The following is a 27,576-nucleotide window of genomic DNA, read 5'->3' as shown; positions in this document are numbered from 1 at the left end:
CGTCCAAACTTTGGGAGAGTATTCGGACTTGTATTTACAGACGGACGTGTTTTTACTGGCTGACGTTTTTCAAAATTTTCGACAGAATTGTTGGACGACGTACAAACTGGATCCGTTACATTACTACACAGCGCCCGGTCTGTCGTTTGATGCAATGTTAAAATGTACAGACATCGAACTCGAGCTTCTCACCGACATAGACATGGTTATCTTTATCGAAAAACGTATTCGGGGTGGTGTATCACAGTGTTCGAACAGATATGCAAAGGCCAACAACAGGTACATGGGAGAGGAATTCGATCCTGAGATCGAAGAATCTTATCTCATGTACTTTGACGTTAATAATTTGTACGGTGCAGCTATGAGCTTTGCTCTGCCATACAGTTCCTTCAAATGGGTATCAGACTTCAGACAATGCGACGTTCTTACCATCTCGGACGATGCAGAGTTTGGTTACGTGCTGGAGGTAGATTTGGAATATCCTGCGGAACTGCATGAAACTCATAAGGATTTACCATTGTGTCCGGAGCACTATGTACCTCCGATTTCGACTGATAAACAGTCAAAATTGACGCCCACGCTATTTTCCAAGAAAAACTACGTTGTTCACTACCGCGTTTTGAAACAATGCTTACAATTAGGTTTAAAATTACTCAAAATTCATAGAGTTCTCAAATTCAAGCAAACTCCGTGGCTGAAAAAATATATAGATTTAAATACCGATTTGCGAAAAAAATCTGACAACGAATTTGAGAAAAATTTTTACAACCTAATGAACAACGCAGTTTTTGGTAAAACTATGGAAAACGTGCGAAAGTACAGAGATGTTCGATTGATCACCGAATGGGATGGACGGTACGGTGCGAGAGCTACCATAGCCAAGCCTAATTTTCACAGCTGCACCGTGTTCGACAAAGAGATGGTTATCGTCGAAATGAATAAGACGAAAGTTAAATTGAATAAACAATTGTATGCAGGTTTCTCCATCATGGATCTGGCTAAAACATACATCTATAATTTTCATTACAATTACATTAAACAGAAATTCGGCAACTTAGCAAAATTAATGTACACAGATACAGACAGTTTGATTTACAATTTTACCGTCCCCGATATATACGAACATATAAAGGAGGACTTGCACAAGTTCGATACTTCTGATTATCCGCTCGACAACGTTTACGGAATGCCTCGAGCAAACAAAAAAGTTCTCGGTTTGATAAAAGACGAGAACAACGGCAAAATCATGCTCGAATTTGTAGGGTTACGAGCTAAACTGTACGCATTCCGAGTCATGGGAGATGAGACAGACACTAAACGTGCCAAAGGTGTCAGAGGATCAGCATTAAGAAAAATAACCTTTAACGATTATTTGGACTGTGCGTTGAAACGTGAAAATCTATCCTCAAATCAGCATTTGATCATAAGTCGAAAGCACGAGGTATACACCGTAGAACAGCAGAAAGTAGCACTGAGCTGGAATGACGACAAGCGGATCGTGTTTCAAAATACAACCGACACGCTTCCATGGGGCTACAAGCCTAAGCTTTGTAATTTATAACTGTACCATGTCTGTCGATTGTCTAAAAAAGACGCATACTTGTTGTGTGTCGGATATAAAATAAAGACGGACATACGTTTTTACAAAAAAAAATTCATTTATTAAAATGTTACATGTCCGATTCGTTTCTCCAACTGTTGTGTGTATTGTCAAAACCTAACCATTTAACGTATATTTTTCTTCCACGCTTCTTGAGCACCTTCTCCACCAGATAGATATCCGGATGCTTAACCTTGAGGAGCTCTTGTTCGTAGAAACCACCAGCAATGGGTTGATCTCGGTAGTCTTTAAGCTTGTACGTCACAGGATGAGTATTTTTCACTCGACTTATCGTGAATATTTCAGTCGTCCAATTGGAAGTGTAACCTTTCTCGAAGACATTTTTGAATTTGCTGATTCGAACTTTGTCGCCGGATTTGAACTTTGCCGATACGGTAGGTATCGCTCGAAGCCCTCCGTACGCCTGACGTGATAACAGCCTCTCGTTTGCAACGGTGACATCCGACGGTTTCATTCTTATGGTTCGGTGTTTGACGTTGTTGTAAGCCGAAACCAAATCGGATAAGATATCGAGCCACTTGTAGCTTCCTTGCATGCTGAACCGTGTCCACATTTTACCTTTCGGCGTGCGATTGAAACGTTCACAGATCGAAGCCTTCAAATTACTGTACGTGGAGTAAAGTTTGATTCCGTAGCGTGTCATAAGCGATTCGAATTTCGAGTTGTAAAATTCCGTTCCTCTGTCGACGTGTAAATTTTTCGGTACCCGTCCTTGGACAAGCACAGATTCCATTGCCTTCGTAACATCATCTCCAGACTTGCTCTTTATCGGTACAGCCCACGCATACTTTGAAAAGTAATCAATGACTGTGAGCATGTACTTGTAGCCTTTGTTTTGTCCAGCGTACGACGTCATATCAACAAGATCCGCCTGCCAGGTCTCGTCGATGCCGCGCACGTCTATACGTCGACGCGGGTAATTCCGGCGTGCAGGCTTATGCAGTTCCGTCACCAGTGCTTGCTTTTCCTCGTTCATATTCCAACGCTATTAGTCTGGTGTCCAATTTGGAAATGATTTCCGCGTTTCGAATCGACAAGTCTCTGCCTGTTTTAAAGTCTGTGTAGAAGGTATCCAAGGCTTTCTCCGTGGTGATCTCTGAAGCTTTGATCATTTGATCGAGGTTGTCAATTCGTTTTTGCAGCACGCTGAATTTTCGTCTCAAGGTTTTTAAAGTTACAGCATTGTTCGGCTCTGCGGGATCTGCGACGTTGCACAGTCTCTTGTTCCGTATATCGTAATGCCCGTCCGCTGTTATTTGAAACCCGACACCCGGAGGACCGCGAGTGCTCGCGGTCGTGTTTTTATTCAGCTGACGTCCAAACACGTCGACGCTCATCTCGGTAATGAATGCAAAAATGACGGAAGCTGCTTAATAAATGATTCCTGCTTCGCGTAGCTCTTCGATAATGGAGATTATTTCGTTATTGTGACTCGGATTTCCTGCTGCCTGAGATGCCGGGAGTAAACGAAGACGCTCCACCAACTCGTTTGGATCATCCCAGAAGACGTATTCCGTTTCAACACCTTGTCGAGTGATCATAGCTTGCGGAAGTAGACCTTTACCCTTTCGACGAGGTGACGGAGAATAATCCATTAATTCGGCAATGACATTTCTAAATTTGTAACTGTTATCGTTTCGAACAGCCCCGTCGGATGAGTAATACTTCTTATGCGCGTTCGTTGCGAGGATTATGTTTTTAAAATTTTCCCGATCTCCGGCGCTCACAGAAGAACCGTCGGGCTTCTTTTTGAACAAAAGTTCCAGCAAACCCTTCGTTTTCGGGTAACGCGTGTCGCCAATACGAACGTAGTCACTCTGAAAAGATATCAACGAATCACCGATTATTGGTCCGTTTGAGAGGTTGCGTACACCGTACACGTTGTCCAATTCGCCTTTTGTCTTCGCATCTTTCATCAGTGCAAAATACTCGTCCTCGACCGGTGTTTCTACGACTGTTTCATCCCCCGCCGAAGCAAAGGAATCGTCCATTTCCGAGACAGTTTCATTTTTCGTTTCATTTTTCATCTCCTTTATTTCTTCTTTAATTTCTTCCACCTCTTGTTTGACAGGTTTGGTGTCTTTTGTAACATTCACCAGTTCTTGCAACGGAGCCACTACTGGTTTGAAAACGTCACTCAATTTCTGAGTCGTAGATTCCCTGCCCGACTTGAGCAATCTGTGTTTTCGACGGATCGCAGCACTTGCTTGAGCGATCTGATGTAGGACATCTTTTTGCTTGGAAATCTCAGAGCTCTGCATGTTGACGCAACTGAGTCTGCAGCGCTACCGCGTCTCTCGCTCGAAAACGGTAAATTTTATTCCTTTTCCAGGCTAACAAAAGAATCGAATCCCCTCCTGTATCGTCCTTCGTTGAGCTCACTGTCTTTGTCGATCACCAGAAACCCGTACTTCTCACCGTTCCAGCATGCAGAGCACACACTTTTAAACTCTGTGTAAGACATATCGGTGTTCACATGGTCGTTGTATACGTGTCTCAGGTTCATATCGTCTTGTTTGAATAACACGAGTAAGTTTACGTTGTCGCGCACGAGATGTTTGGGAATACGCGCGTACGTCTGACAGAGATAGAAACAGTCAACGTCTTGATGTCTACCCATGCAAAAGTAGGCTCTAATATTGTCCTGCTTCTCGCACGCTACATCGTCAAATATGATTATTGAGTTGGGCCGTGCTTCTTCCGGTGGAATCACTTGCTCACGCTCGGTAAACGCAAAATAATCCGTATTCTCAACACGGTCCAGCAATTGCTTCGACAATAGGTATTTAGGTTGGTTGAGAGATTTCGAGTAGATGTTGATATTTTTAAATCTGAGTCCGTTGGGATGGGTTATAAGTGTGAGCAACGCATTAGTTTTACCACAATTCGACGGTCCACAGAATATCGCACGTACACTGTTCGGGAGTAATTCACCGTGCCGTTTGTGCTTTTCGACATTTTGCTCCGAAAGTTTGTCAAAATTCATCACGGGAAGCTTGGTAGGTTGTTTCTCAAATCGCATCTCGGACATGACTGATCGGATTTGCTATAAATACCCCGTTTTAGAGCACTTTTCTTCAGTCAACGCACGAACATGATCGCGTACAGAGGTAAACGAAGCAGCAGCAGGCGGCAACATCGTGGCAAGGGTCTGGTGAATAGAATCATCAACAAACTTCCGATCGAGTTGCATGTTCCCGGTTACCAATACTGCGGTCCCGGTACGAAGTTGACGAAAAGACTCGCGAGAGGCGATTCCGGTATCAACCCTCTCGATGCAGCGTGTAAGGAACACGATATAGCGTATTCGAAAAATCGTGAGAACCTTGAGGTTAGAAACGAGGCTGATAGGGTGTTGGCTGAGAAAGCTTGGAAACGGGTTCTCGCAAAGGACGCAAATTTGGGTGAGAAGGCAGCCGCTTGGGCAGTAGCTAATACAATGAAAGTAAAATCAAAACTCGGAATGGGAATGCGAAAGTCAAAAAATGTGACCTTGAGAAAAATTGTAAATGCTGCAAAACGTTCCATGGTTCCAAGCAACGATGCAAAAGTAGCTATCGAATCTGCGCTGAAGGGAGCTGAGAACGCCGTTAAAAAAGCGGGTGGTAAATGTATAGTGCGAACACCTCGCGTCCTACCGGTACCTTTGAAAGTCGGTGGTTTTCTACCGTTTCTGATTCCTATTTTTGCCGGTCTCAGCGCTACGGGTGCGTTAGCCGGTGGTGCGGCAGGTATAGCAAAAGCTGTGAACGATGCAAGCGCGGCTAAACGAGAATTGGAGGAAAGCAAACGACACAACAAAACTATGGAAGCTATCGCGTTGGGCAAAGGGCTTCACATGAAACCGTACAAAACAGGTCTTGGTCTCCATCTTTCAAAAAACTAGATGCGACGCTACCACGTCGAGCGTTGACTGATTGGGACTTGTTGAAATATGCAAAAATCTTGAGGGTTCCGCATTTCCGCGGTGTTTTCATGCGAAACGAAATGCCCGAAAACGGTCCACGAAAAAACGAGTCAGCTATAATCAACCTCGACGACAAAGACGGTCCGGGAACACACTGGGTTGCGTACAAGAAACGCGACAATAATATCGATTACTTTGACAGTTTCGGCAACCTTCAACCACCCTCGGACCTCATAAAATACCTCGGCGTTGGTAGCGTCAAATACAATCATGAGAGGTACCAGGATTACGATACATTTGAATGCGGACACTTGTGTCTGAAATTTCTAAGTGGAGAGCTATATAAACATGGTGCGTGATTCGTCAAAGTCAGTCTACCACTCGCAGTCATGGATGATTCGTTAACGTTAACGATTTCGGGAACCTCTTCGATACTCGAGGCACAATATTTCCCACCGATCGAACTTGCTCGTGATAAAAGTTATGCTCTTGGCTTGGTAGAATTGTGAACCTTTAATTCGATTCCCAACGTTGATGTCGGTCACAATAAAATTTACGTAGCTGACAAAGTGATCACCATACCTACCGGCAGCTACGAGATCGAGGACATAGAGAAGTATCTTCAAAACGTGCTAAGAAATACAGATATCAGGCTCGCCATCAAACCCAACAATAATACATTACGCAGCGAAATCACATGCAACCACACGATTAACTTTGAGCCGAATGATTCCATTGCTCAACTTTTGGGATTTACACCACGTGTACTAGAGGTTGACAAAACTCACGAATCGGACGTGCCTGTAACTATACTCAAGGTCAACGCGTTGCGAGTCGAGTGTAGCATTACAACGGCCGCCTACGTCAATGGACACAAAGTACACACTATTCACGAGTTTTTCCCGACCGTCCCACCAGGATATAAGATCGTGGAAGTACCGTCGCACGTCATTTACCTTCCGATCACCGTCAAGACCATAAATCACGTTCAGCTCCGGTTAGTGGATCAAGACAGAGACCTGGTTAATTTTCGTGGAGAAGTTATCACTGTGAGACTACACATCAAATCGCAATAAACGATGGGAATTGTATATAACAGACTGTCAAAGAGTAGGTATATCAGTAAGTCGACATGCCCCGATCAAGTCAGTCGTCGTTCGATTCCCGAACCGCTAACACCTCGAAACGTGGAGTTCCTGATAGCTCTGGGTCTGAAACTGACACCTTTTGGAAGAGGAATTTCCGACAAATAAAAATCCGATTTTGCTTTTTTATCATCTGCTACGTGCCATGGAGGAGGAAATCTTGAGCATTCAAACACCAGTCGTCTTTGACGAATCCGTTGCGCATTACGAGATTCACGCTCACAAACCTTACGCCTCGTCAACTTTCAACAACAGCGATGAAATTCGAATCACCGTTCAGCATCAGGATTTATGCATATTACCCAGCAAAAGTTCGGTACATATCCACGGACGACTCCTCAAACCTGATGGTACAGCTACTGTGAACACACAGCTCGTAAACAACGCCATCTGTCATCTGTTTGAAGAAATTAGCTACGAAATTAACGCAGTTGAGGTTGATAGAAGCAAGAACGTTGGCTTGACAAGTCTCATGAAGGGTTACGCTTTCCTGCACCCTGGTCAGACTTGGCTGATGGAGAACGCTGGATGGCTCGATGTGGAAGAGAAGAAAAAATTAACCGATGCCGATGGTAACTTTGACTTACTGATACCGCTCAGCATGATATTGGGTTTCGCCGAAGACTACCGCAAGATCGTTGTCAACGCTAAACATGAGTTAATTTTGACGAGATCAAAAACTGACGTCAACGCAATCATGCAGACTCAAGAGGAGGAATTCAAAATCACGATCAATGCAGTGGAATGGTTGATACCGTATTTGAAACTCGCGGATCAGAAAAAAGTTGATCTACTAAATTCCATTCAGAGAGATCCGCCTGTTTCGATGAGCTTCCGCAGTTGGGAATTGTACGAATATCCCTTACTTCCCACAACATCGAAACACGTTTGGACTGTGAAAACTTCCACTCAGCTTGAAAAACCTCGGTACGTCATTTTGAGTTTCCAAACAAGTAGAAAGAACAAGACCGGCAAGAACGCGAGTCATTTCGATCATTGCAATATCACGGACGTCAAGCTATTCTTAAACTCTCAATCTTATCCGTACGGTAACCTGAACCTCAACATGAGTCGTAATCTCTACGCGCTCCTGTACGAGATGTACGCAAACTTCCAAGCTACCTACTACGACAAGAACCCCGAGCCGTTGCTGACAAAGAGTGAATTCCTTCGAGACGTCCCCTTATTCGTTATCGACTGTTCGAAACAAAACGAATCTTTGAAGTACGGACCCGTCGACATCGGTCTTGAATTTGAAGCTAAAGCCAACTTTCCCGCTGAAACATCGGCGTACTGCTTGATCGTTCACGATCGTATTGTCGAATACAACCCGCTCAGTGGTGGGGTGAAAAAGTTGGTATAAAAGCTGACCCGTTTCCACCATCTCGCACAGTTCAAAGATGGAGCTCATCGTTGACATACAAGACTTTCGTAGACCTCTCAACAACACCTTCACGTTAAAAGAATTGGCTGTAATTTCAATCTACTCGGAAGCATCTCCATCAGTGTTTTTCTTCAAACCACCTCACAAATGGAATTTACTGGACGTCAAATACAAAAGCCAAAATTCTTGGCTAGAACGCGATTTTCACGGCTTACGTTGGAGCTGTGGAACCATACCTTTTGAGGAAGTTGAGCGGACCATTCAAGACAGGCTGTGCAAAGCTCAAACCGTGTACGTAAAAGGAGAAGAAAAACGAGATTGGTTGCTCAAAATCGTTCCGAAAGTTCAAATCATCGATATGTTGGACTTTGACTGCCCGTCGCTTGAAACCCTGCAAAAAACTTCAGCTCTGAGATGCGACCTTCACACAATACCCAACGCAATCTGTGCAGCACGAAACGTTTGCATACTTCAGAATTGGCTACAAAATCATCGTACTGTCCGGATGGCGAGGTTGTACGATTTGTGTTACTGCGCCGAAGCGTCTACAAGAACGGTCCCGCATTCCTGGCGAATATATCACCCTGGTCATGACACTGTTGAATAGAATTATTGTACTATTTTTTGTAAAGTAATTGTCAACCGTACTCTAAAAATTGTACTCAATAAAACTTTTGAAGAATATTCATGAAATAATTTTATACCTTCACCTTAGCTCTTAAGAGAGAGAATTTTTTTTTCAGAAGCTTATGTAAGATTCGACCTTGCTCTCCATCCTTGACCGAGCTGTACTCAAACCGAGTTTTGCATTCCTAGAGCGATAGTAACCCAACACCGCAGGCTCTGACCGCGGCTATCGGCCGACCTTGCACTCCGGTCTGAACCCGTCCAAATACTCATCGTAGAGTTCACATGACGCAGCTCGAAACCCTCCGTCGTTGTTTAGTGGTGTTCGGACATTTTCTTAGATTTTGAGACTTAATTCTAGATACAAATAGTACGTAGGATTAAAGGTATACAATGAAAAAATATTCATAATTTCAATCTTTTTGTTTATTACACGTAAGACTTACACAGAACATTGTTCGAACCGTGGATGAATTTTGCGGAAGTAGAGGGGGATCGCATAGTTCATTTAAGGCGCATAACTGCATGAAAATTCGAACTTGTTGAATTCTCCACCAAGGTATTTCATTTGCAGACGATTTTCCCCGGCCATGCTACACATTTCAGTCAGCCGACTGGAATCTTCTTGTAGAACTCTTGCGAATCTCGGTGGTAAGAAGACGTTGTATTCTCCATCGATTGTCGCCAGAACACGTACCCCGAATTTTGTTTTGACCAGTCGTAACCCGATGACGTCATACACTCCCCCAATTTCGAGTTCCGACATCTTCTTGGTTGGCAGATTCTCCAGGCGGCTGACGTGGTTAACTTTTGCTAGATCCATCGCGTTTCGAGGTTATTTCACGAGTGAGAACAGTTCACAATGAGAATACGATGAGAACAGAGTGACGATCACGATAGACGTACGCTTTATATACCACCCACCCCCACTACAATTTTTCCATTGGACAAGTCTCGACACGCATATTGTGCGAGGAATTCTTACGGGAACCACTCCCCCAGATTGGTTTAAGTGCATTGTCGGCACCATCTCAAAGAGCAATTTCCTGGAATTTTTTCAATAGATCTAGCGGGTTCTTATTTTTATCCGCAGATCCATGGCTTTGAATGTACCGCGACTATCGGTCGACCTTGGATATCAAACCGACATCCGAGTAAGTGAAAAACAATTCTCGGAACCATTAATTTTGGAATGTCACGTGGTTGATAAGGTGGGAAAGGAATGTGAGGTGGTTGACGTTACACGTCAGCAGTCCTACCGTGGGAAAGGAATGTGGGGTGGTTCATGTTACACATCAGCAAATTCTCGGAACCATTAATTTTGGAATGTCACGTGGTTGATAAGGTAGTTAGACAAAACAATGCGTTCGACAAGTTTCGACGGCGAGCGGTATGCGGTCAAAGGATTTCGGTGCGACGTTGGGACAAACAATTCTCGGAACCATTAATTTTGGAATGTCACGTGATTGATAAGGTGGGAAAGGAATGTGAGGTGGTTGACGTTACACGTCAGCAGTCCTACCGTGGGAAAGAAATTCGGAGTGGTTCATGTTACACATCAGCAGTCCTATCGTGGGACAGGCGAGCACTACAGACCTTCGGTCGGTAAGATTGTCGGTAAAACAGCACGATTTTGACCCTCGATCGATACAACTGTCGGTAAGATTGTAGGTAAAACAGCACGATTTTGACCCTCGATGGATACAACTGTCGGTAAGGTTGCACGGTTTCGACCTTCGGTACGGCAGACTGTGACGTCATCGCGGAAAAGGGTTTGAGTCTGAGCTGCGCGGAGCGGAAAAGGGTTTGAGTCTGAGCTGCGCGGAGCGGCTTGTGGGCTGCGGGGAGCGGCTCGGTCGGTAAAGAAGGTGTTTGTACTCAGAACCGGCCTTGCATATCTACTGTTATTCAAATATTAAGAGACAGATGATTGGTCAAGCAGACCGGAAAACCCAAGAAGGAGGTCCAGAGGTTGCCAATCACGGAAGAGTCGTAGTTTAAATTGCCAGATGGAAAATCTGGCGAAAATACTGAAAACATAAAAAATGTGCGTAGGCTTAAAACGAGGATGCACTCTATAATAAAATTATATCACTGACAGCTGGCACGCAGACTCGACAAATTTCTTGACTTAGAAACTTCCCGAGTTTACGTAATAAAATCCGAACGTGACGGTTAGCGTGGACACAAAGAATAAAAATATTCAAAAAGTGTCCATTTGGCAGTGTCGAGGCAGTGCAAAAGTTGAGGGATAGAGTTTGCCAGCTTGTCGGATGAAGGGTTTATAGCCTTCGTTTATGGCGGTCAGGTACAAAAGCATTTTTTGCATCTGACCGTCCATCGGGTGAAAATTTAAATATAAGAAAAAATCCTCGAAAGACATTACAAACGATATAACGCTAACTATAGTCTATTAGTCTAGATGCTGCTTGATACGCAACACCGACAATAAGTTATTACCGGAGTGGTCGGTTAGTGATTATTCACAGCTGATTCATTGGATTTGGATGGTGAAATTTATTGAGCACCAACTGATCGAGCGAGCTATAATTTTTCACCAGATAAACCGGCCAAATCGCTTAACCACATTAACCAGCCAAATCGGTTGATCAAATCTACAGGCTCAGTCGGTTAACGGGTTGAACCCAGAGCTCATTAACCAGGTCCACTAATTTGACCGGTTAAACCGACCAAATTGCACAACAATAATGTCGATAATTTCAAAATATGTTGCTACTCTGGATCCGCATTTCTGAAAAATCGGATGTGTAGATTAATTTAAAACTAGTGAAAAATATTTCCTGCAAGTATCCTAAAAATAAACAGGAAGCATTATTTAGACGATTTTGAGCCAGCTTGAATGAGTGAGTGATTATGGAAGATGTGACGAGCGTGTCAATTCGTTGACCGTGATATTCACGTGTCTCCGTTATCACGGTACGATGATTCGGAGTATTTTATAACATGGAATCTTAAATTTTCCGATTTATTTTGTGATTTATTTTGATTTTTATTCGTAGATGTGTGTTTCATAGCATTATCAAGCTGAGGATGCGCTTCTGTTCACACACACAAGTGTGCGCCCATGGATGTGCGGCCGGCAGCGTGTGCCGCGGCAACAATACCGAGGTCAGCGTCCGAGAAGGGGTACAGCAGCGAGGGAGGGGAGGTGCCGATATTTAATTCGTAAACGAATAATAATAATTCACCCAGTCCAACAAAACAGCAATTTCCGTGGCGGCAAATCTAGATGAAATGGTGCACTCTGATCGGCCTAGCGGTATCGCTTATAATTCAAAAACTATGCGTCGGACGAGCTTCCGGAAAAGAAATTCTCCGTTGGATTTTAACGAGGTATCATGCTGGCTAGTCCGTGGGAGGCAATTTGGGGGCACCTTGTATATATGTTAAGTATTATTCAATGATTATGGTACGAATTTTATAAGGTTCAAAATATTGAGGGGATATACTCAAGATTATCCGCTAATAGCTCCTGAATCTTATGAATTGTTCTAACGGTTATTCTATGGGTTAGTTTCATGAGTTAGGTTGATGAGATGTAACATCATTACTTATTTGTGAAATATATTCTATGAATTCTGCTTTTACATTCCGATAAGGCTGTTCACATGCAAAATTGATGGATAATACGAGTTTCTGGAGATCTCTATATTTCAGCCTTTTTCTGATATCATACCTGCATTTCATTTTCGGTCACATCGTGGGTGAGGTTATTGTTCGAGCGGCAGAGAAGAAAAAAGATCCTCGAAGTAATTGGTCAGTATCCTCTACCTCAAACATCATTGGTTGATGCTGATGTGGAGGGGTTGAGTCTTTGGGGTGTTCAGCAACCTATTTGAACCCGTATCGCGTGAAAACTTGTATCCATTTTTCAAACGTTTTCACATCACGCAGAGTCGCGGGAAAATTGATACTTCTGCAGTCAAATTCGGAAATATAGCTACGATGATGATGTATCCTCTCAGCGTTGGCGTTGACTTGGTGGAGGGCTGCAGTGATGAACCAGAGAAGATTTCTGTGAGTACCGAGTTTTATTATCTTGCTCATTGTAGATGTCTTTTACCTTAACATGTTTAAGAGTTTTTGAGTCGTTTAATTATTTGTGTTTATATGTGCAAAGAAGAAGTTTGAAGTATTGAGAATTTTTCATTTCGATTTATTGTTCATTGTTCGTGATAGTGTTCTCGAATCATGGTTTTCGCTCTTCTTATTTGAAGTGTTTGTGTAGCATTTTAATTTAAATTTGGTTATTTATCCTTGTTTACAGTACCTGCTGAGGACTCTAGGGCTGCTCAGCATCGAGTCTATAAAAAAAAAAAAACGAAGCCGCAGGGCCGATCATAAACGGCAAATAAATAGTTTTTTTTATCAGGCTGACGACCTCCAACTTTTCGGTGACGACGAGATAGATTTTTTCGGGATCAGGTGGCTGATCGAGAAGCCCTGGGGGCGACTCTGCCCCTTTGTGGATTGGGCTCATCCGGCGCGGCAATAGCCGGAGGGTCTCTGGGCGGCTTACAACCCTAATTACTAAATCTGAATAGCCCCTCGATGACTCTTTTTTTACTTGTTTCAAAATAAAAACAGAGTGCATAGAATATGCACCTGTTATATATCATATTTGATTGTATCTATGTATTAAAACTCATTTCCTCTCCAAATAGTTTGTAAGTTAGTTATAGATTATTTTCAGGTTTAGCTGCGAATTTTTTTGTTTTTCAATATAGCGACGTTTATCCTGGTTAAATAACGCTGGTAAAATTTGTTTCGATGTTTTGTCTTGATCTTTTTGTTTGGGGATTCTTCTGAGAAATTTTTAATGGCATTTTGATTTACTGAAACGCTTGCGCCATTCGTAATACCGTTTATTGTTTGTATTTCCACGTCTTGATTTTGATCTTGTGCTCGTCTAGTATCGTTCGATCTGTTACGCAAATTTAATAATAAGTTTGCGCCAGAATCCCAGATCATTTTGGTACATGATATTTAATTATTGCTGTTATTGTTGTCGTCGTCGTCGTCGTCGTTGTTGTTGTTGTTGTTATCGATGATATGTTACACGTGTATGCATAAAGGAAGGGAATGTTGAGATATTTCGTATAACCGTATATTTTATTGTAATTCTTAGACGATTCACAGTTTCCGTGTAAGAAATGTGCATGCAGCGGGTCGCAAGCCGGTGTGTTTACCGATCCAAGGATAGTGAGTGGGGTGAGGTTGCGAAATTTATCAATATAGCTGTTCATTTGACTAAGCAAAAATCAAAAACCTGCACACCCGACCCCTAATCAGCGTGGGTCATGTGATGGGAAAAATCGGTCGACGAAACGCAGGTAGTGAGCAGCGTTTGACGGGGGAACAATCAAAATAGCAGCGCATCTGACCAAGCAATAATCAAAATGGCTGCCCATCTGACTGGCAATAAATTTAATTGTCAAACTGTCCGTCGATAAAATCGGGCGAATTTGATCTGAGTAAAATATTGCGCCTCAAGAATTGAAGACGTTCCCGATATCGTTAACGGGAACATATCATCCATGGCTGCAATTTTTGACTGGCTTTATTTAATTACCTGTCATGTTTCTACAGCTCTCTGCTTAGAAATTTAGAACACCAGTGTCCGCAATCGCATGTCTTGCAATCCTGATATCTTTTCTTGTTATACTATACGCTAATATTACCGAGATATTTTGTGACATCTAATGAAGGTTAAAGGGAACCTAAACTCTTGAAATAAATGATTTTGTTGATACGTTTCTGGTATACAACCTAGTGCGTCCCCGGACCATCCTCACCGTCAAGATTGACGGCAGCTGCCTCGTTTTAACGCATTCCGTTTTTGGGCATACTTTTGGGCATAAAAACACCTCGAAAGTATGGAATTGTTATAACTTTCGCATACCTGAGCAAATCCCAGCTGGTTGAAGCTGAACGTAGTAGCTTCACATTCAGTTTTTTGAAAGACAAAGACCAAAACCCTTTTTGTATAGCTTCAGATGGGGACCTTTACCTGACGTCATAGCTTCAATCGTTCTGTTATGCGTTTGCCTTCCCTCAATTCGTGTATGACCGCGCTTGCATCGTTTAAAGCCTTCCATATATCCGCAGCACCCCCTGCTAACTCACCCGTAGCGCTGAGACTGGTAAATATAGGTATGAGGAAAAGTGAAAATCTACCAACTTTTGAGGGTACCGGTAAGGTTCGAGGTGATCGCATGTCACGTTGACCGCCTTTTTTTTTCACAGCTTCTTGAGCAACTTTGAGTGTACGTGTGCCTTGTTTTCGCGTCGTGGCTCAGAATCATAGACCTTTCCGCCGCGCGTAATATTTTCTTGAAGGAAACATTCTTCGGTTATCGATACCTCACGCCTAACTTTTTTGTACCTCTTTCGTGTTAGCTATAGCCAAAGGGGTTGCTTTTTGTTGGGATTATGGATGTTGGTGTGATTAATTTTAATCAAATAATCAAAGATTTATTATAGGAAGATTGTTCTTTTATTCAAAATAGAGTATCGAAGGTATGTCTTTCCAAACTGAAGGATCAGAGTGAACTGGCTCCTTGGAGCCATACCACTGCAGCTGTATTGTTAAAAATATATATATTTTAAGGGTCTATACCATATGCAAAATTATACCTGGTTCTATGGCTCTGTTCGAGTGCTCCCATCCTTACTTCCAGAAAACCATAAAAGCAATCGCTACAGGGCTGACAATGTGTTTACCAGATGTTGCAAGAAAGTGAAAACTTTTACTTTTAAAACAAATAAAACAAAACTTAAATATGAGAAATATAATATCACAAAAGAGAGAAACTTTTGTAGACGAACTCAATATTTCAACACTTTTTCTCCTAAATTTGTGTTCTTCGCAAAAACCCGTTTCCAGGTTCTGTCAGCTAACATTTTATCCACCGAGCTTCTAGCTTTCAGATTATCACGATTTTTTGAAAAAGCTATATCGTGTTCCGTGCATGCTGCGTCGAGAGGATTGATACCAGAGTTGCCTCTCGCGAGTCGTTTCGTTAATTGGGTACTAGGATCGCAGTATTCCCAGGTAACAATTTAATCTTTTGACATGAATGTGACGTCTTTATTGTGATGATCCTGATACGTTCAACTGTAAACGTAATCTTTACGTAATAAAAGTAGAACTAACATATCGGAAACGTAAACTCCATATAACGACAATCCATCACAGCCACACCAGCGTGTTACGTAAAGTATATGCTATGGTGTATATGCGATAATACTTTCCATAGAAATGATGTAAGACATACGGACCGTTTGTACATAACGTATATGGAACAGTGTAACATTTACTTTACATATTTGAGGAATCAAGTGTGACGTAACTAACATAACGTACGCAAGCTGTAACCGCAATCTGCCGCATCTACGTTACAGCGTATCTTTGATTGTACCATCCCTTGAAAGAGACAGCACGGATACATAACTCATGTGCGCATAAGCGCAACGTATACCGAGATCTACGGCTCCTATGTTTCTGCGTATCTGCTACTGCGCCATCTCTGAAAGTGGAAACATAACCTCGAACACATAACCTGCAAGTTCTTACAAGTGAAGCATAATATTATGCAGACGCGTCGTGTGTTTTATTTGTGACTTCAATACCAATTACTAATAAATATAATATCAGGTAATTCGTTACTATAAATATAATATCAGGTAATTAGTTTATATTTTTCTTATTCAAGCCGAGTCGTCGGTTTAATCGACTCTGTTTAGTGAGTGAATTTGTATAAAAACCACGAAAAAAATTAAGGAATCGAAAATCTGGATATTATGCTAATGCGGTTGATGAGCATTTCAATGCATTCGATCATTTTCACATGATATTATCGGAAGATGCCCAAGATTGGAAAGGAGATTACTATTCTGTCTACAAGGCAGCGAAGACGATTAATTTTAAAAGAAGCTAAGAAATTGAAAAAAGTGCTAAAAAAAGTAAGCTCAAAAACTAATAGTGAAAAATGTGAGCATAATTTGAACGACAATAGCTCAGAAAATACAGATCCTAATGTTGAAGCATCAGAGGCAGGGTATTCAGAATATAATTTTCTCGAGACAGAACAAAGCAGTCCAGCTAGAGACGAAAACTTCAATGGTGAGCCTGATACTAGCGGTAGCAGTAGTTATTTCACAAAGAATACTGAAGATTGTGAACAGCATAGAAACAAAAATAATTCTGATATCTATACGGAAATTCAGAATTGGGCTATTGAATCATCAATAAGTCAAAACCATCTGAGCAATTTGTTGAAAATTTTGAAGAAATATGGACATGATTTGCCATCTGACGCAAGGACTTTTATGCAAACACCAAAAAATATAAAAACTACCAGTATGTCACCGGGTAACTATTATCATTTTGGTTTGGCCAATGCTTTAACTAAATCTGTTTTAAAGTATTATGCGCCTAAAGATTTTCCATCAGTAATCAAATTCAATATTAATGTGGATGGTCTACCTTTAACGAAAAGCTCTGGAAGCCAGTTTTGGCCAATTTTAACGGCTATTGAAGCACCTTTTCATACTCAGCCTTGCGTCGTTGGCATATACCATGGCAATGAGAAACCTCTGGATTGTAACGACTTCTTGAAATATTTTGTCGAGGATGCTTTGAAGGTTTGTGAGTCGGGTATACAAATAGAAGGCCACAAAATATCATGTGAACTGAACGTCTTCATATGCGATGCACCTGCGAAAGCCTACATCACTGGTACCAAAGGACATAACGCATACTTTGGATGTAGCAAATGTATGCAAGAGGGTAAATTTAAGGCAAATCGTGTGACGTATCCTGAAGTTGATGCTACTTTGAGAACAGATGAATCATTCAGATTGAAAGTCAACGAAGAATATCACAAGAAGCGATCCATTCTCGAAGACTTGAAGATAGGAATGGTGAGCCAGTTCCCACTGGATTATATGCATCTCTTATGCCTTGGTATCATGAAAAAGCTGCTTCAATTCTGGGTAAAAGGAAGAAAAAATGTGCGGATGACCAGTGCACAATTGAAGGCGGCCTCCGATTACTTGATGTCGTTAGCCGCAACATTATCTAAAGAATTTGCAAGAAAGCCGAGACCGTTAGAGCAAGTCGATCGATATAAGGCAACGGAGCTAAGACAACTCTTACTCTATACTGGACCGATAATATTTAAAGAACATTTAGATAAAGATAAATATTATCACTTTCCTCAGTGCCTCAGTGTCGCTGTACGAATTTTATCCAGCGAAAAATATTCTACGACACTGATAGACTACGCACGGAGCTTATTGATATATTTTGTATCAAATTATTCACGGTTGTACGGTGCAGAACATATTTCTCACAATGTTCACAACTTAATCCATATTTGTGACGATGTACAATTACTCGGCCCTCTCGAAAAGTTCAGTGCTTTTAAATATGAAAATTTTATGCAAAAAATTAAGAAAAAAGTTAAAACATCGAACAAACCCTTACAACAATTTATCAACAGGGTCCACGAAGAAAATGAACTGAAAATAAATCCTGCACAAAGAGAGTATCCGATTATAAAATTTGCCAGCACCGGAGAAGACAGTGAGGGTAGACGATTTATAAAGTCAGTAGAGTATGAAAACTTCTTCTTGGGTACAAAAAAAAGCGATAACTGTGTTCTTTCACGCAATGAAAACATTATAGCCGTCAACCGTATTTTCCTCAGAAAGAACAAAATATTTTTGTACGGAAAAAAATATCGGGATTCGAAATTATTCTTCGATAAGCCCTGCGACTCTTCGGAAGTCGGTATTAATGTAGTAGATGAGGAACGTTACGAATTCGTTGTGATTGAGGCCAGACACATTGAACACAAGTGTTTGAAAATGCCCATAAACGAGCGAGATAGTGTCGTATTTCCGATGGTTCACGAGATTTGAATTTCCGACGCGTAATTAAGCAAGCAGTTCACCTATGCGAGCCTACCCTGCGCGCGCAGGCTCCTATACGTACGCACCACTTTGTAACGCTCTTACAAGCCGAGCTTCAACAAGTCTCACACGTGCGTGTACGGATCTCACCACGCGGTTTGCAAGGTACGTACCGAACCGATAATCCTTTATTTCTCTGTTTTGTTTCAAATTTTCACATTTAATCAGCTTACAGCTAAAATCGACTCAATTTAGTTCTGGATCTAGGTTACCACTTATGGTATTTGCTACCTACTTACGTTTCTATAACCTATCCATTTTTGCAACTCGTGTGCAACCGATAATAAATTCGTCTCGTATATATTACGCATTCCCCGCAGATTCAGACAGTAATTGATCCCAAATGGAAGAAATTCCTGATCAATATTAAATTTGGCAAATGTATGTAGGTACTTTAAATTACCGTAAGAGAAAAAATCGCACTATTCTCGAAATGCACGTGCGATATATTATATGCAAATGATATATTGTTAGCGCGATTGGAGAGATGAAAATCTGTGGTTTCGATTTTCTTAATTTTACAGAAGAAGATATTTCGAAAAATCCCTTGGTTTTCATTAAAATTCAATGATCATAACCCGGCGACTATTCTTCAAGTTTTCAATATAAATAATGGAAGTAATTGAGTACATTGTTCGATGAAACTTATTGTTGAGATCCATTAAGATTTACAATAGATAGCAATAGAGCATCTAATTGAGGTAGGGAGGCTATGATAGAATGAATTAGATATCCAATTAATGTTTCTACTACATGACTCGACGTCTTCCTCAGAAATTCAGAATTTTATATTTTGATATTGACAAATATAAAGTTTTTAGTCCTCAAAGGAAACTATGGACCATGTTTTAGCGATGTCGATTGCATAACTTGGGTCTTTTGTTGCCACCCTGCTTGATCTCAAGTGATGAAATTCATTGTTAATAATATATTGTTCTATACTTTTGTTATCTAGTGAATTCATTTACTGACAATGACTCTGACTGGGCCATACGCTGTCGTTACGTTTCTCGACGAAGATGATTTTAGTGATGGGGACGATGACATAACGTCCGAAGTTCCAAGTACATGGCTCACTGCTACCAAAACTGAGTGTTGGTGGCCGAAAACGGCAGACGTAAAATCATACATAACAGAACGAAAGCCCCCTGTAAAAGACAGTAGAAAGTGGATACTCTGCCATGTTAAATTTGAAGGCTATTACGGTAAATAATTGTATAAACTGCATGTAATAGGCCCCCTTGCTTTTGTGAACTCAATTGAAAATTAAGTGATCGTCTAAAGCTCCGTGATATACTGTAGAATGCTTCGTGTTTATGCCAAAAAAAAACTATGCAATTTAAAGTACTTGAATGTCATTGAGCGTTTGAAAAAATCTTCCAATCATGATAATTTAGCAGATCGTAATATGATTCATTTACTCGATTAATAGCGTAATGTAACAAGCTAGGTAGACATAATTGAATATTTACAATTCTCATATTTACAGAAAATTTGGAGAAAGCTCGGTCTGCGGCTTCAACTAAAAAATCTGAAAGTGAGAGTAGCTCAAGTCAAAGTCAAGGTGATAAACCATATCTTAGAAAAAGGAAACAGCCGCTTCCTCGCGTAAGGGAAGAATCTACCGATAGGGAAGATTCGCCTGACAGTGAACATCCCACAACAACCTCGATGCCAGAGCCACCGAAACTTGATAAAAAGAAGAATATGAAACCTTCCGTTACAAATCGATCCACTGATATACCTGATCAGACAGATATTCAAAAAAAAAAATCATCCCCTGATATACCTAATCAGACAGATATCCCAAAGTCATCAAAACGAAGCCAAACAAAGAATAGTAATCCACTATCAGACTCTCAGACAATAATAGACATTGAGCATTTACCCATTGATTTTAACTCGACTAATACGAATACTATTAGTATCCCCCCGGCACGAGCGAAACATATCGTAGGGAAAGATACCAACCTATCGTCAACACCTCATGCATTTGAGTCTTGGCCCATCGATATTGTAGTAGATGATTTTGACATAAATGCGGATAATGGAGCTGCAGGTACATATATGGATAGTATTTTTTTATACAAGTTCCTAAAGGTGGCATGTGTGCATGAGTGGTCTATGATTTGGATTTAGTAGTGTAGAATAACCTTAATGAATGATAATTGGGTACCGTCCAATTTTTTATTTGGTTGATAAGCGTATTTTTTTTTATCTACAGACTTTCCAAGCAGTACAAAAAGACGCGGTGATCCTTCCCTAAATGCTAGTGCTTTACACCCTTCTGGTCATCAGGGTCTAGAAGGGCACTCAATATTATTTGACGGTAGTCTCCCTGACTTATGTAATAGTACGTATATGAGAAATTGCGACATACGCAATGCAAATTTTCTTGGATCAAAATAATATTTATGGTTCACAATGGAAGTACATGGGCTCGAGTACAATACGATTATTTTGCTTTCAGATTCTCAGGAAAAGACAAGAATACTCATAGAGGGTAACCTTGTTTCGTTTTTAAAAAATTTTAGAGTGACCAAGTCCTGCTTGAATTTTGTATTCAGTTTCGATTACGTATTTGTGTTTGTACAGAAAAATTCTCGGCATTAACCACACTATTGGCTGAGATATTGGTCACTCAACAATTAGTGGATCGACGTTTAGCTGAGATTGAAAAGAAAGTGGGTCAACATGGAACTGTAGGTCACGGAAAAGATTTTAAAAAGGTTACAGACGATCTTCCATTCAAAAACACTGCTGATATACAAACGTTTGAAAACAAATTGGCTGATGCAGATTTTTGCAGTACTTTTGTGAGTGATTCATGATGTATTTTTACAAGGGAATTAGCAAGTAGACCTGCTCATTCAATTTTGGACAGAATTGTTTCTTTTCGTATTCTGAAACATTAACAGACGGTTGAATCAACTGAAAATCAAAAATGCCTCCAATCATTCTTTGATTATGGTAATAAATGTATTGTAAAAAATTCAACTCTGATGAGAGTGTGTGTGTAGGAAATTTTTCTGAAGAGGTACGGCTGGGAATCTTAATCACTTTTATTGTATCATGGGAAATTCATAGCAAGAGTATTACGATTTGTCTTTTTTTAGTCATTCAAAGATTCAAAAGCCGACTATTTTGGCAAAATTTCAAGCGAGTTTCTCTCAAAATATCCTTTCGAAGCAACGACCGTTGAATATGTTCCTATGAGAATTGATCAGTCATGTACAGGCATTTTTTTACAAAATATTTGATACATAAACTTTCCAAATGAAAATAATTATCTTTATGGTAATATTGTTACTCTCAGGTAAAGTATGTTGGACAAATTGGCGGGAACAGTGCCAAAGAAAATACTTTGAGAATATTGCGACAAGTATTCACCAACGACTTCGCTAAAGACGCTTCATGGTGCGGTCTGAGGGCCAATTTTCAACTTTCAAATTTGAAAGTCACAGCAGCCATCAAAGGTTAGTGTGATTATTAAAGCTACATTCACAGAACAGTGAGTAGGTAGTATTTAACTCTACAGATGGAGTGAGACTGTCATACACCTGTACAGATAAAGAATTTGAAGATACGGTGTCAGAATGGTTCCGCCAAGCTAAACAGCGGTTCAAGAGAGAGAATACAAAAAAGAACGGACCTCAACCACATCCTGCAGCTAATAATTAGTACAGATGATGACGCGCTAAACCATGACAGTTTCCATAAGATGCCCCAAACAGATTTATGGGGTACATAAGAAGGAGATGCAGGTCTCATTTCCCCATTACCTTGCCTCGTCTTCATACCTTTCTAAATATCTAACGTTTACTTTGGTAGTCTATACCAAACAATTAAAGACCTGGAGAGTACAAAGTACAAAGATTTATTTTATAGTTTATTCGTGTTCAACGTCGAGAAAATTTTTTACTTAGATTATTAAGATTAAAAAAGACAAATTTGATTGATGAAATATTATATAAAATGAGCTACGTGCTCATATTGTTATAGATACACGTACAGTGTGGTCACAATAGAAATATTATACGTAGTATTTGGACATTTTTTTTCACTATTTAAACTTCTTCTATTTCTTTCACTCTATTCAATATCGACGATTACGTTAATTGTGAGAGTTTTTCTGGCCTTATCAAAACAAACACATCGTCCAGTTACGAGATTGTGATAATTTAACCAATAGAATAACAGAGGAAAGCACTGAAGTGTTCGTGCCTTGAAATAGTTTCAATACTATGCCCATCAATGAAGTATAATAAATTAGTAGATGACTAAATAAGTTTGAAGAAGAAAAGTATACATACACTCGACCGCTTCTAACAGCAAGACCCTAACTCACGAGCTCCGCTTGTAAAGACTTATTTCAGGCACTCTATATAGTCCGATTACAGAGATCGCTATACTCGGAGCTCCTAAGGTCTTTATAACCGGAGCTCGCGAGTTAGGGACTTGCTGTTAGGAGCGGTCAACATGTACTTCAAAGTTCACTTAGTAATGATCTACTATACACAAAGGTATGGCTTCTCTACTTCGCTACTTTCTTAATTTTTTGAACATTAATGCTTATTATTCACTTTGTTTGATGAAACGTTTTTTTTTCTCCTCCATGTACTATATTTCGACACATATTTCATATCTTTCATAATATTAATATATATACTCAATCAAATAAAGGCCTAAATAATAAAATATAATATTAAGATAAACTATTTCTGTGATGTGGATTAGGTAATACAAGAATCAAACATTCAATAAGACTGTAAAATGATATTGTTCCTAATATCCAATTAAGCTTTTGAATTTATGTTTGTGTGTTAAATAGATATATACGTATGAGAATTAGTACAAATGTACGATAAGATCTTTGTATGCTCTATTTATGAGCAAGTCAATAAGTAATACATAATATAATAAACGAGAATACTATATCTCACAGAACAATAGTTATATACTTGATACATTTATGGATAATTGATCGTGATGTATCTGATACCTACCATCATTTCCTGAAACACCTTAGCGACATGGAGGCCATGTAACTCCGATTTCAAGCGGTGAATGATTGCTATGTAGCCTTAACGTAACATTGTGACGTCTCTGTTCTGCCAAATTCACGCTTCAGCAACGTAACTAGCATGTAGCCATTCAACACGATCGTGACGAAACTCTAGCATGATATGTGGCGGACATTTTAGAGTGCCTGGACCATTACATTCACGTTTCATACAACATACCTGTGATATTCACGGAACTAAGTGTAACATAATTTATATGTGTTTGTTACGAAACTATGTTGCCTGGGTTGATAACCGAAAACATACAACACGATCAGAAGTTTGTTTATATTGTTATTTATTGAACCGTTCCCACATGCTCGATTTTTCGAATGTCGCTTACAATCGTGTGTGTGCATGATCTTGTCTGCTCTTTGACTGAGGGAAAGTTGTCATAAACGATATATTTATCGAAAATCGAACAAGTCATGTTCAAAATGCAATTTGAGACACAATTGACCATAGTGCCTGTGATGAACTTTGACAAATTTACGCAGCAAAATACAATACGAAAAAACCGTCATGATCTGAACTGTGACCGAGTAGTGTACGTTCGGTATTCTATGGGCCGTCTAACTGTGGTGAAGCCCAACGCATTATTTACACTTACAACGCATCTGAATTGTTTGAGATTTGAAAACCTGTCTGTTCACTCAAAATCTCTCATTCAACCGGAGTACAAGTTTTTGAGCCAAGTGCTCGAAAGCGTCGACAGTGTTGAGACGTTCCCTTTAACGAGTACGAGCACGCTATTGCACTGAACGAGGCGTAACATAACTCTACTGTGATATTCGATGACGTAGCATGCGCGAAGCAGGGCAACATGCGCGCATACGGAAGTATGGGTGGACATCATGACGTGGACTGCTTCTATCTGCGTCAGACATGCATCCGAATCCTCAAGCATCTCATGCGCGATAATATCAACTTGCTGATCTAATTCAGACATGACGAAATGAACCTAATACACGTGTTCAACGACCACGTCGACACCGATATGTCGTACACACAGTTTGGAGACATGCGTATGGCATGCTGGAACGGTGACAGATATGGGTTCTTTGTGATTGATAAGGACAAAAATCTCGACGATGGTCGACATAAGAACCGATTTAATAGTTTCATAAACATGACAACGGAATAAAATACACGATCATCGAAGGGTATTTTTGCAGAGCTTGTTCCGTCAACATGCAGGAAATTCATAAGAAGAAAGAAGTCTTGGGTCATATTGCACCAGCGAGTAATGCAATTCGTCGGAAGCATAGAATCCTCAAGATGGGAAAAGAGTCACTCTAGGAAAGAATAAAGGATATCTTCAAACCTGTGGTAACTTTGTTGCAGGAATTAGTCAATGTTTCTCGAGGCACGACACCTATTGAGGAAGAGATAAAGAAAGAAATCTAAACTGAAATGCAGGATGAGCAGAAGAATGAAATCCAATCTAAAGCAAAAGATTCTTATGCAACTGTGGGGAAAGAGAAAGAGGATCAAACTATCACATAGTCATCCGCGAGATTGGAAAATGAATATCTTGAGATGCTCAATGATAATGAAAAGACTGCATGAGTTGGATACTGTGTACCAGGTACGGAGCCCTTCGACTGCTGGACTGATGTTTGGTGACTCTGAATTTTTTTCAAATCAAGATGTCTTTATTTCACACCTAACATATATGTAAGTTGTGACGTCGCATTTTTTATGTGTGTTACAAATGGCTCTCTGAACCATAGGCGGAACGCAGAAGTGGGGATGTCGCGGTAGTAACCGCTGGCAGTTTTAAAAGAGAGCGCGAGGACGAGGGTTACGTATCCGAAGTTCTGAGAGGATACGCTTTACAGGCTAGCGAATAAGATATTTGAGGATATTTGTTTATTTTTGTACCGAGTATATGCAACATCGGACATGGAATCGGTGGCACATTCGACAGCGTCGTGTGACAATGGTAGCGGAGAATTCTGACAAAGAAGCAACAAGAGTGAGGCTACACCGCGAGCGGAGAGCTTCATGCGAAGCTACGGAGAGAGCGCCAACGTATAGCTCTGACGCGAAGGAAAACAAGGCGGACAAGATTCCCGTTGTCTGTCAGCGAGTCGCAGCCTCCCCTCGAAACGCTAGCATTGTACGAGGCTTCGCGAAGCCGTCACCACGCCACTACTGAATGATGGAGCACCATCGAGCCCGACAGCTAATCAGCATTTTGCCGTTACGTTACACGACAGCGGAAATCGACGTTAGCGATAATCCGGACTTTAAAAAGTTCGTAATCCGAGAACCGAAAAGATCTGGCGAATCTTTCGTGACTGATAGCGCTTATGTTCAAACTTCGGCTCCGTGTAGCGAAGCTGTTTACATAAGCCCCATTATTCGAGTGGAGGATAAAAATTTAGAAGTCGAGCCTAGAGACGTATTTGTGGAATAGACTTCGTTGCGTTTGCTATTAAAGATTAGCGGAACTGAAATCCAATAATTGGGTTGGAGGATTCTTGGTGTGATTGCGTCGCGGTAAGCGTTATTAATTCCTAGTAAACCAATTTCGAGATTGATTTAGATCGGCTAACCGATTGACGGATGGCCATTTTGTACTTGCGTTACGAGGATACTCGAAATTCATTTGCCGATTTCCTTGTTTCCATAGCTTGAGTTTTCGCGGTACCGCGTAGAGTCAATTTTGTATGTTGAAAATCTATAGTAGAGGCACGGTTTTGAGTAGTCATTTCGTTTCGAAATTGCGCACAGCCAAATTCCGCTACACAGGGTCTAACCGCGCCAGCGTGTTTGAAAGTGTCACCTCTCGCGTAGGTCGCGTATTCGCTGTGAGCCGCCGCTTGGAGGGGAGCTGCGAAACGATCGCAGCGCGCGGGGTGGCGAGTAGTGAGTTGAGCCAGCGTGTGTTGTGATAGCATTTTGTATGAGAAACAATAGACGGTATGTGGAATTACACTTGTTGTGCTGTTAACTGCAAAAATAACGGTAAAACTAGTGATTGTATATTTTACAAGTTTCCAACTGCATCACATAAAATAGTTCAAAGGCAAAAATGGATTGCTGCTGTGAAAAGAAAAAAGTAAGTAACATAACTTTACTTTCGACGCCTTAGTTTTCTATATTTCTAAAATCAAGCCAACTATATCAATAGGTGAACTGTTATGCTATCTGCATGAAACACTATATAAATACATAAGTATTATTGTTTTTTACAGTCCTAATGGTTCAAAGTGGACTCCAAAAACTCATCATGTAATATGTAATGCTCATTTCATTGGCAAGAAAAAATCAGATGATCCTGCGAGTCCAAGCTACGCGCCAACTCTATTCCCTCCAGTTTATCATGCAAAGCAAGTAAATGAAAGAGCTGTTTTGAGCAGGTAAATGTATGAGAAGTAAAAAAATAATTATAAAATTGAATAATATATACATCGATATTTATATAATAACATATGTATCTATTAATTATAGGTAAAATCGACTCATGAACCGAAGAAAGACTCTTCACAAGCATAACATCGGAGTGAATTGTGGTACTGGAAATCAAGTTAATGACGACCCCAACAATGTTGTCAATAATAGTGGACGTGAACCTATGGATATAAGCAGTGCCGAAGTAATTTTAAAAAGTGATCAAGAGTGTCAAGTAGATTTTGTAAGTTCTGCTGGTATCGATTTAATTTTTTTAGTGAAAATAAAAACTGGACTGACATTTTCAGCCATAGCAATTTTATTTGGTTTACATCGGTCAACTATCTCCAAGATATTCTTTTCAACTTTACAATATTTGAGTTCGTCAACTGCAAATTTAGTGTTTTGGCCAAGTAGAGCTGCCGTACAGA

General features: G+C 40.5%; 1 protein-coding gene and 1 long non-coding RNA gene across 2 annotated transcripts in view; one reads left to right on the top strand and one right to left on the bottom strand.

Annotated features, from left to right (window-relative positions):
• Window positions 1–27,576, bottom strand: part of Fife (regulating synaptic membrane exocytosis protein fife) — a 2,091,151-nt gene that overhangs the window by 1,430,806 nt on the left and 632,769 nt on the right. The window lies entirely within an intron of this gene.
• Window positions 21,468–22,353, top strand: LOC124223234 (uncharacterized). Its single transcript, XR_006884241.2, has 3 exons — window positions 21,468–21,499; window positions 22,000–22,159; window positions 22,222–22,353. It is a non-coding gene; the product is annotated as an uncharacterized lncRNA (long non-coding RNA).

The sequence above is a fragment of the Neodiprion pinetum genome, chromosome 7 (genome assembly GCF_021155775.2).
Source record: "Neodiprion pinetum isolate iyNeoPine1 chromosome 7, iyNeoPine1.2, whole genome shotgun sequence".
In the NCBI taxonomy this organism is placed as follows: Eukaryota; Metazoa; Arthropoda; class Insecta; order Hymenoptera; family Diprionidae; genus Neodiprion; species Neodiprion pinetum.
This window is presented reverse-complemented; position numbering and strand designations above follow the sequence as displayed.